The sequence below is a fragment of the Lepidothrix coronata genome, unplaced genomic scaffold (genome assembly GCF_001604755.1).
Source record: "Lepidothrix coronata isolate B3197 unplaced genomic scaffold, Lepidothrix_coronata-1.0 Scaffold137, whole genome shotgun sequence".
Lineage (NCBI taxonomy): Eukaryota > Metazoa > Chordata > Aves > Passeriformes > Pipridae > Lepidothrix > Lepidothrix coronata.
In genome coordinates, this window is record NW_016690317.1 from 1,082,445 (window position 1) to 1,093,225 (window position 10,781).

Below are 10,781 nucleotides of genomic sequence, written 5' to 3' on the forward strand. Positions count from 1 at the left end.
AATCAGGAATACAGGGATTCCTGGCTGTTTAATCAGGAATCCAGGGATTCTTGGCTGTTAAATCAGGAATCCAGGGATCCATTGTATGATGGTGTCACGTCCAGTCACTGAGCAGAGCCAAATAAAAATAACCTCATCTATCTAATTATCTGCCCATTGTCTGTGTTATCTACACTCATATCTGGTAATCACTATTAATATTAATAATTAATTGTATTGTTGTTATTGATCCTTATATAACTAACATTGACTGTAACTAGATAATATTATAATATTATCTATATTATCCAGATTATAATATCCAGATTGTCTATATTATAATATTCCTCTAAAAATATCCAGATTATCTATATTATCACATTCCTCTAAAAATATCTGCCACAGGCAGAAGGTTTTATCCTATTCCTGGGGATGAGAGGCTCTGCTGGAGAAAAATGAACATTATTTCCTCTATATTTCTCTTTTTATCTCATTTATTGACTCCTTGGCATGGCAGGGACCAGACCTGGAGTCCCTCCATTCCCAGGCTCGTGTGTTAATCCGTCAGGGCAGAATTCTGGGATATTTCGTGGTGATATTGGTATAAATATACAAATTATATATTTAGATTTAGCCCCAAGAAAGGACTTCACTGGGGAAGGGCAGAGTTGCAGCCACACTGGGTGGCAACTCGAAATTTTGAATTTTAATAGGGCAGCTGGCTGTAATTTGGGGGGGTTGAGGGGTTTTTTTGAAGGTAAAATGATAAATTCTGCTTTTTAATGACATAGTTCTGATGCTGCTGAGGCAAAATTCATTCTTTTCCACTTAGCCACTCATTCCTGGAGGGAATCTGAGGTGATTCTCATGCAGGTTGTGAGCCAGGACAGGACTTAAAGCTCAAGGTCCTGGACCTCGAGCCAGCTGGCAGTGATTTAGAGATTGTGGAGATCAGAGCGTCCTCCTGGGAAAATAAAAACTATGGATTAAATAAGGATTCAAAAAAATTCCCCAAGGTTTGTACCAACGTCGTGTGAGAGAAGAACTCAGGCCCAAAAGGCACGGGACAGAGAGAGGAAAGGCCACGATTTCTCTCTTCTTTTTGCTTAAAATGGGACAGAAACGTGGCTGTGGTTTTAATTTTCTAATTCCTGATGGCATTTTCATTTTTCTAGTTCCCAATGGAATTTTTATTTTCTAATTCCTGATGGTATTTTTATCTTCTAATTCATGATGGTATTTTTATTTTCTAATTCATTATGACATTTTTATTTTCTAATTCGTGATGGAATTTTTATTTTCTAATTCCTGATGGAATTTTTATTTTTCTCATTTTTCACGGCATTTTTATTTTTCTAATTCCCGATGGCATTTTTATTTTCCAATTCCCCAGGGTATTTTTATTTTTCTAATTCCTGAGGGTATTTTTATTTTCTAATTCCTGATGACATTTTTAATTTTCTAATTTGTGATGGCATTTTTATTTTTAATTCCCAAGGATATTTTTATTTTTCTAATTCCCGATGGTATTTTTATTTTCTAATTCCTGATAATATTTTTATTTTTCCAGTTCCAGATGGCATTTTTATTTTTTTAATTCCCTATGGTATTTTTATTTTCTAATGCTTGATGGTATTTTTATTTTCTAATTCCTGATGGAATTTTTGTTTTCTAATTCCTGACGACATTTTTATTTTCTAATTCCTGATGGAATTTTCATTTTTTTAATTCCCGATGATATTTTTATTTTTTAATTCTGATGGCATTTTTATTTTGCCAATTCCTGATGGAATTTTCATTTTTCAAATTCCCGACAGCATTTTTATTTTCTTAACTCATGATGGCACTTTTATTTTGCTAATTCCTGATGACATTTTTATTTTTTAATTCTCATGGCATTTTTATTTTTCTAATTCCTGATGATATTTTTATTTTCTTAATTCCTGATGGCATTTTTTTATTTTTCAATCCTGCTGCTGCTGTTCCTTGGAAACGGGAGCTGTGCTGAGATGCCTCCCCCACCCTGAGCCTTGCAGGAATTCCCAGGGAATGGCGATTTTCCCTCCAGATGTTTGGGTTTGGGAAGGCCATGGATGATCCCAGGGGTTCAGGGGTCACCTCTTCCCCAGGAATGTTCAATCCCTCCCTTCACCACCAAGGATCAGGGCAGGAAATCCAGATCCATCCCCATAAATTCCCTGAAGTGTCTGGAGGCTCCCCAGGAGCTGCTGTGGGAGGATTTGGTCCAGAAGAGTTATTTTTGCTCAGGCTCTGGATTCTTCTGTCGCAGAAACTTCATTTTATTTGGAAAGGAAAAAAAAAAATCGGATGCAAGTGCTGCTTTCAGCTGCTTTGGTGCAAACTGGGAGGAACTGGCTGCCTTTCAGATCCTTGTTCAGTCAGAAATCCCCCTCATTTTGCTGCTCTGACCCCAAATTCTTGACCCCAAAAGTTCCCTCCCCAGGGGAAATGCAAATCCAGAACAAAGCAAGGATTTTTGCAGAAGCCCAAGGAAGCCAGGAACCCAAATCCCACAGTCCTTCAGTGCAATTCAGGCCCGAAAACTCGCTTTCCTTCTGTGCAAATCCCAATCCATGAGTTTTGAGAAGGTGCTGGCAGCTCCTGGAACTCGAGGAACGTCTTTGAGGTGTCTGAGTGCTGAAGGGCTGACACAGAACTCCTCGTTCAGCAGCATCCTGGAGAGGTGGCAAGAGGAGATGGCAGGAGAAGGAGAAGCAGAGGATTTGCTCCTCTTTCTCCCAAATTTCTCCCCAAATCCCATGTCCTACTCTCAGAACGGGGAAGTGTCTCAATCCTCCAGGAGGAGAAGGATGATGCCCTCCTGGTGCCTTTAACACCCTGAAGGGCTTCCCTGGTTTCTGGGTCTGGGAGAGGGTTTTAGGGACAACCAGGAGACCTCTGGCTGCAGATGGGGAATGTCAGGACACTGAGAGCCCAGATGTCTCCTTGTACCACTAAATCATAGATATTCCCAGGAGTGGTTTGGGTTGGAAGGGACCTCAAAGCCCATCCAGTCCCACCCCTGCCATGGGCAGGGACACCTTCCATCAGTCCAGGTTGTTCCAACCTGGCCTTGGACACTTCCAGGGATCCAGGGGCATCCTTCTCCTCCTGGAGGATTAAGATAATTCCCAGTTCTGAGAGTAGGACATGGGATTTGGGGAGAAATTTGGGAATGGGGATGTTGTGCCTTCAACACCCTGAGGGGCTTCCCTGGTTTCTGGGCCTTCGAGGCAGCTGAGGTGGCCAAGGGTTGTCAGGGCTGGGAGGGGTTTTTAGGGACAACCAGGAGACCTCTGGCTGCAGATGGGGAATGTCAGGACACTGAGAGCCCAGATGTCTCCTTGTGACACTAAATCATAGATATTCCCAGGAATGGTTTGGGTTGGAAGGGACCTCAAAGCCCATCCCCTGCCATGGGCAGGGACACCTCCCAGTGTCCCAGGTTGCTCCAAGCCCTGTCCAACCTGGCCTTGGACACTTCTCTGGGAATTCCATCCCAGCCCCTCCCCACCCTCCCAGCCAAGAATTCCTTCCCAATATCCCCTCTAAATGTTCCCTCTGTTGCTTTAAAACTGCTCCTCCTTGTCCTGTCCCCGTCTCTGTCCCATCACCTCCCAGGGGCAGGGACACTTCCACAGGAAGAATTCCACCTTCCAATCTAACCAGACCCCCTGCCCACCTCTGGGAGCAGTTCCTGGGAAAGGGTAAAAGTCCCCACTGTTTGGGAAGAGGGAAATTTGGATTTTTCACGGGTCTAGCAAATGTCAAGTCATCTGGAAAACAACAGCTCCAGCCTGGGACACACAGCGTGTTGCCCTGGGAGGTGTTGGAGCTCACAGATTTTTGCTCTAACGTGTTAAAAACACCCAAGCAGAGGGTGTGAGTGGAAACCCTGATCCTACAAAGCCTCAGCTGCTGCTCTGAGTCCCTTTCCTGGTCTCTGGAAGAGGTGCTGGCCCAGCCCCGGGCAGGATGGATCCAGCACAGCTCCCGGAGGGTGTGAGAAGTCACACCCTGAGCGGGCTGAAGTGCTGCTGACGGATCTTTGCAAAGCTGCAAACTGCCTTTTCCCTGCTCCTGCACTTCGCTGGCACCTGTCAGGGGAGATTAGGAGAGGGAGGATGACATGGAATTAAGGAAAAGATTTCTGGTGGCCCGAGATGGGGGTAAAGCCCACGGTGCTCCAGCCTGGGTGTCAGAGTTCTGCTGCAGAGACCTGCCTGGTTAGCCAAGAAAATTCAAAGCACACCAGTGAAATGGTCTGTGCTGTGCTGCTGGGCCTGAGGAAACGGGGAGGAGATTTCCTCCTGAGAAAAGGAGGATATTTCAAGTTAATTGCTTTGGAAAGCAAACTGCCATTTTTTAGCACCTAATTTCAGATGCTTTAAGACAAGCTGGTGGGGAGGTGGTGAAGGCCCAAGAATTCCTTCAAACCATAATCTTGGAGCAACTGGGGAAACAGGAGTTAGCAGAGGAGCTGTGGCTGCCCCATCCCTGGAAGTGTCCAAGGCCAGGCTGGACTTGGAGCAACCTGGGATAGTGGGAGGTGTCCCTGCCCATGGCAGGGGGGTGGAACTGGATGATTTTAAGGTCCCTTCCAACCCAAACCATTCCAGGATGCTGTGATTTTTATCACTGTGGGTGCAAGTCCATGGGTGGAGCTGGAAGAACCTCCAGGCACTGAAAGACTCGTGGCTCAATGGGATTAACTTGGATTTTTGTGCTCTGGTGACCAAAGGCAGAGGCTGCTGCTGATGGGATGAGGTGACATTGTCTGGGGAGCCCTAAACGGGGAAGAAAACAACTCAGGGGTTTGTAGGGTATTTATTGGGCTTTGGAAATGGCTTCAGGTTGTTCCAGGGGAGGTTCAGGTTGGCTACTGGGAAAATTCCTCCATGGAAAAGGTTGTCCAGTCCCAGAAGAGGGGCTGGGGTGGAGTGCCCATCCCTGGGGGGACTGAACAGCCCTGGGGACGTGGCCCTTGGGGACATGGGGCAGCGGTGGCCTGGGCAGTGCTGGGGGATGGTTGGACTCAGTCTTAGAGGGCTTTCCCAACCCAAACAATTCCCTGATTCTGTGATTTCTCTTGCCGGGTGTCAAGAATTTTCATGGTACAACTTTTGCAAGGAAGAGAAAATAACTCCCTCCCTGTCTTTGGGGAGCTGGGGAGGTACAAGGTGTGTGGAAATGTTTTATAAAACAGCCAGATCTCCTTTAAGAACTATTGTCCTCGGAGCAAAGCTCACTTGTGCTTCTGAAAACATCTTCGATTTGGATTTTTTAAACTTCCTCTCTTTCTCCACTGTTCCACCAGAGTAAAAAAAACCCACTTTCCATGAACTCTTTGTCCTTTTTTTCTTTAAGGTTTCCTAGTTTTTCAGCCAGTGAAACCGTGCACTTCACATTCCTCTCCCCAGGTTGGGAGTTGATTCCCGTGGCAGATCCGGGCGGTGATGCCTGCACTGATCTCAGCCACGGGTTATTTTTATTCACAGATATCAGCAGCTCTTTGTCACGCTCCCCTGCAACGTGGGACTCGCATTTCTGTGGTTTGGGGAGATGTAACTCACTTTCTGTTTAATCCACTGTCTGTCAAAGGCAGAGATTTAGGATGGAACACTCCGGGCTTTCTGACACGGCTCCCCATTTTTTTCTATCCCTGTGTTTATTTATTCTCTGGCGTTTGTTGGGTTGGGAGCACAAGAAAGTTGGGTTTGCAGTCGGTGTCATCTGAGGAAAGTCTCTGCGAGTGGAACGGGCTGTGGATGGGACTCTGCCAGGATTCTGGAATATTAAATATGTCCTGGTGACAGATTGGGCTGTCAATCCTGCTCTGCCTGCAGGGAAGTCGTGGAATCATGGAATGGTTTGGATTGGAAGGGACCTTCAAGATTATTTAATTCCAGCCCCTGCCATGGGCAGAGACACCTTCCACTGTCCCAGGGTGCTCCAACCTGGCCTTGGACACTTCCAGGGATCCAGGGGCAACCACAGCTTCTCTGGGAATTCCAACCCAGCCTCTCCTCACCCTCACAGGGAACAATTCCTTCCCTATATCCCCAGCCTTGGACACTTCAGAACTTGTCCCCCTCTTCTTTCTTCTCTGATTTAAAGATTCCAAAAGCCACAGTGGTGCTGCTCCCCTGGGTGAAGCACCTGGAGAACACGGAGCAGAACTTCTTGGGAAGAACCAGGGGGGGCTTTGTCAGGGGGAGCTGAGCTGACCATGCCCATGGAGAAGTGAGGTGACCATGGCCATGGAGAGGTGAGGTGACCATGGCCATGGAGAGGTGAGGTGACCATGGCCATGGAGAGGTGACCATGGCCACAGAGAGGTGAGGTGACCATGGCCATGGAGAGGTGAGGTGACCATGGCCATGGGGAGGTGACCATGGCCACAGAGAGGTGAGGTGACCATGGCCACAGAGAGGTGAGGTGACCATGGCCATGGGGAGGTGACCATGGCCACAGAGAGGTGAGGTGACCATGGCCACAGAGAGCTGGGGTGACCATGGCCATGGAGAAGTGAGGTGACCATGGCCATGGGGAGATGAGGTGACCATGGCCGCAGGGAGCTGGGGTGACCATGGCCATGGAGAGGTGAGGTGACCATGGCCATGGAGAGGTGACCATGGCCACAGAGAGGTGTGGTGACCATGACCACAGAGAGGTGAGGTGATCATGGCCATGGAGAGGTGACCATGGCCATGGGAATCTGAGGTGACCATGGCCACAGAGAGCTGGGGTGACCCGCAAACAGTGACAAGCAGGAATGACAACTCCAACCCTTCCTGAGGAGGAAGAGGAGATGCTGCCGGGTGGTACAAAGTGGGTCACACACTCTGCGGAGCTGGAAGGGCCCCAGGAGGCTCAGGGACACTGTCAGTCTCCTGTCACACCTGTCAGCTCAGTGCTGTCACCTCCCCGTGGCTGTCACCCGTCCCGGAGCGCTCGGGATAAACCCAGACACGAGGCAGGAGGAGGAACACTCCCAGCTGGTGTCGGGCTTCCAAGGGGGAGCTGAGAACAGCCCTGGCCCTGGCTGGCACCCTGTCACCCCCTTCACCCGGGCTGTCACCACCCCAGCATCCCCAGGAGCATCTCCAACGCTCCGAGGTGACTCACACCCACCCAGAGCTCCTGCCTAAAAATACCCCCGGGGAGCTCTGCAGCCCTTCCTCAAAGGAACCAGGAGGTGCAGGAGTGTGGGTGTCACCCTTCCAGGGAATAAAAAGCCTCTGGAAGATCCTCAGGGCTGATCTCTGCAGCCCAGACCCCGTCACAGGGAGCTTTGCTGGGGCTGAGAAGCTCCCGTGGGAGCAGGGTTGTGGTTTAGGTTATTTTGGGCGACTCCCTCCCGGCTGACGTGTCCCCAAACGGGACTTTTGTCTCCCTGCAGTGAAGGTGGGAAAAAATTGTCGTGTTTGACAACAGACTTGGGGTTTCCTGGAAGAGCTGGGCTTGGGAAGTCCTTCCTGTGGGCTGCTCGAGGTGGTGAGGAAGGGAAACAGTCCTTCCTAAGGGATGTTTGGTGGGATAAGGAAGGAAATAGTCCTTCCTAAGGGCTGATTAATATAAGGAAGGAAATAGTCCTTCCTAAGGGCTGATTAATGTAAGGAAGGAAACAGTCCTTCCTAAAGCCTGATTAGTATGATGAGGAAGGAATTAGTTTTTCCTAAGGGCTGATTAAAATGATGAGGAAGGAAATAATCCTTCTTAAAGGCTGGTTAATATAAGGAAGGAATTAGTCCTTCCTAAGGCTTGATTAATATTAAGAGAGGAAATAGTCCTTCCTAGGGGCTGATTAATATAAAGAGGAAGGAAATAGTCCTTCCTAGGGGTTGATTAATATGATAAGGAAGGAATTAATCTTTCCTAAAGGCTCATTAAGATGATGAGGAAGGAAATAGTCCTTCTTGAAGGAATTAGTCCTTCCTAAGACTTGATTAATATCAAGAGGAAGGAAATTGTCTTTTCTAAGGGCTGATTAATATAAGGAAGGGAATAGTCCTTCCTAAAGGCTGATTAATATGAAGAGGAAGGAAACAGTCCTTCCTAGGGGCTGAATAATATAAAGAGAAAGGAAATAGTCCTTCCTAAGGGCTGATTAATATGACAAGAAAGGAATTAATCTTTCCTAAAGGCTGATTAAGATGATGAGGAAGGAAATAGTCCTTCCTAAGGCTTGATTAATATTAAGAGGAAGGAAATAGTCCTTCCTAAGGGCTGATTAATATAAGGAAGGAATTAATCTTTCCTAAAGGCTGATTAAGATGATGAGGAAGGAAATAGTCCTTCCTAAGGCTTGATTAATATTAAGAGGAAGGAAATAGTCCTTCCTAAGGGCTGATTAATATAAGGAAGGAATTAATCTTTCCTAAAGGCTGATTAAGATGATGAGGAAGGAAATAGTCCTTCTTGAAGACTGGTTAATATAAGGAAGGAATTAGTCCTTCCTAAGGCTTGATTAATATCAAGAGGAAGGAAATAGTCTTTTCTAAGGCCTGATTAACATAAGGAAGGGAACAGTCCTTCCTAAAGGCTGATTAATATGATAAGGAAGGAATTAATCTTTCCTAAAGGCTGATTAAGATGATGAGGAAGGAAATAGTCCTTCCTAGGGCTGCTTGCTAGGATAAGGAAGGAAAACCCTCCCATGAGGTGCCATCAGTGGGTTGGAGGAGGAGCACAGGTCTCCATGGATGGACACACACAGTGAGAGGGAAGGTCCTGGTCCTGGACCTGGTCCCCAACTGTCCAAACCAGATCAAATTTAATCAGATGCAAAACTCAGAATTATTTAGGTCTGGTCTAAGGCCAGCAGTCGGGGCTGGACATCCCTCCTGGGCAGGATGGCTCCTGCCAAGCTGTGAGAAATTAAGGGTGAACCCGAGCCCTTAAAGCTCTCCTGGATCCTGGGGAGTTACTGCAGGGAAACAAATCTCCTGGAATGAGTGTGGGCTTCCTGCTCTCCCTTGGGATCCTTGTTCCCTCTCACCTGGTGGCAGCTGATAAATTTGGAGGCTCCAAACAGCACCAAAGCCAACGCTGAGGTGAGAGAGAGCAGCGAGCCCCGCTGGGATGGCAGCAGACAGAGAGCTGGGCTGTGTTACCGGGAAGATCTGGGAGAAGGGAGGGCTGGAATAGCCTCCCGTGGGACTGGGAGCAGACAGGGAGATAAAGGATGCTCTGGGAGCCCTTCTCCATCCCTGCTGTGAGTCAGCGTGGGTTGTGCTGTCAGGGGCACTCAGAGGAGCATTTCTTTGGGATTAGACAGTTCTGATCCCCCTGGAGCAGCAGGGGATGGAGGATGTGAATCCGTGGATGCTCTGGACGAGGGACACGAGGGCTGAGGACATTTGTCAGCCTCGGATGAGCCTCTTCCCTGACAGAATTCCTGTGTCCTCGTTGCTCCAAGGGAGTTTTATTGCTCCTTAGTGAGGGGTGAGGGGAGGGAGGGAACAGCTGAGAGGGGATTTATGAGGCTTTGCAGCCCCAGCTGCAGAAACCGGGGCAGAAACGGAGCAACTGAGCTTCAAACTGGGGCTTGGAGCTGTTTGTGCTGCGTGTGGGGATGCACAGAGAGCTCAGGGGATGCTGAGATTGCTCCATGCCCTTCCCAGCCCCTCCCAGGTTTCTGAGTTTCCAGCACGGCTGATCTGCCACTTTATCCTGATTAGTCAGTGTAGTTTATTAATTTATTGATTACTTATTTATGTGCTGGGGGACGAGTCCCACGTCAGCCCCTGGCAAGAGTGCAGCACAGAGCCAGCCTGGAGCCAGGTGACAGATGGGCAGGACACGGGGACCTGCTTTGGAGCCAAATTTCACTCTGCTTTGCATTTGGGGATTCAACCAGTTCGTCTCCAGCACAAACCCATGGTGGTGTCTAGTAAAACTCAGGCCTCTGGGTATCTCTAGGTTGAGGTTTCTGCACTTGAGCTTGACCTCTGACTTCAGTCTAACTGCAAAATCTAGGATTAGGTAATTTTTTCGTTCTGGCTGTGTGTGACTTGCAGGAGCTGTGAGACAAAGAAATGCTCGTGACAGGATATGTGGCTTTTTTCCCCCCTGGCTTTTCCCCCCTCTCCTTTGAGTTCTTAACCTGAGACAAGTTGTGTTTGGGAATCAGGACCTGCCAGAGCAATCCAAGTTAAAGAGAAGATGAGGATGGAATAATTCATCCGTTTCCACACCACAGGAAGTGGCTGCTGGAGGCTCCTTTTCATTGGAATTCTGTTAAAATTGCCAACTTCCAGACTTGGGAGCGAGTTGGAGGAGGCTGTGACAAGGTTTTGGTGTCACCAACACTCCGAGGATGTTTCCATGTGGAGCATATGGATTGTGTCTCCTTGGAGCCCCTGCTTCAGCACGAGGCACTGACTCACTGCTGGGGAAGGGTTTGGGGCTTTTTTGGGTTTCTTTTAACAAGAGATGTCTCTTGGGATAAATTCAGGCCTCTTGAAGGCTTGAAGTGGTGCCAGAGAGGGAGCAGCAGGTAGAGGCAGGTGAGTCACCTCCTGTCTGGATCAGGAGGGGGACAGGGGAACTCCAGGTGCTTCAAATCTCAGAATCATGGAATGGCTTGGGTTGGAAGGGACCTTAAAGCCCATCCAGTGGCACCCCTGCCATGGGCAGGGACACCTTCCACCAGCCCAGGTTGCTCCAAGCCACATCCTATCTGCCCTTGGACACTTCCAGGGATCCAGGAGCAGCTACAACTTCTCTGGCAATTCCAGCCCAGCCCCTCACCACCCTCACAGGGAACAATTTCCTCT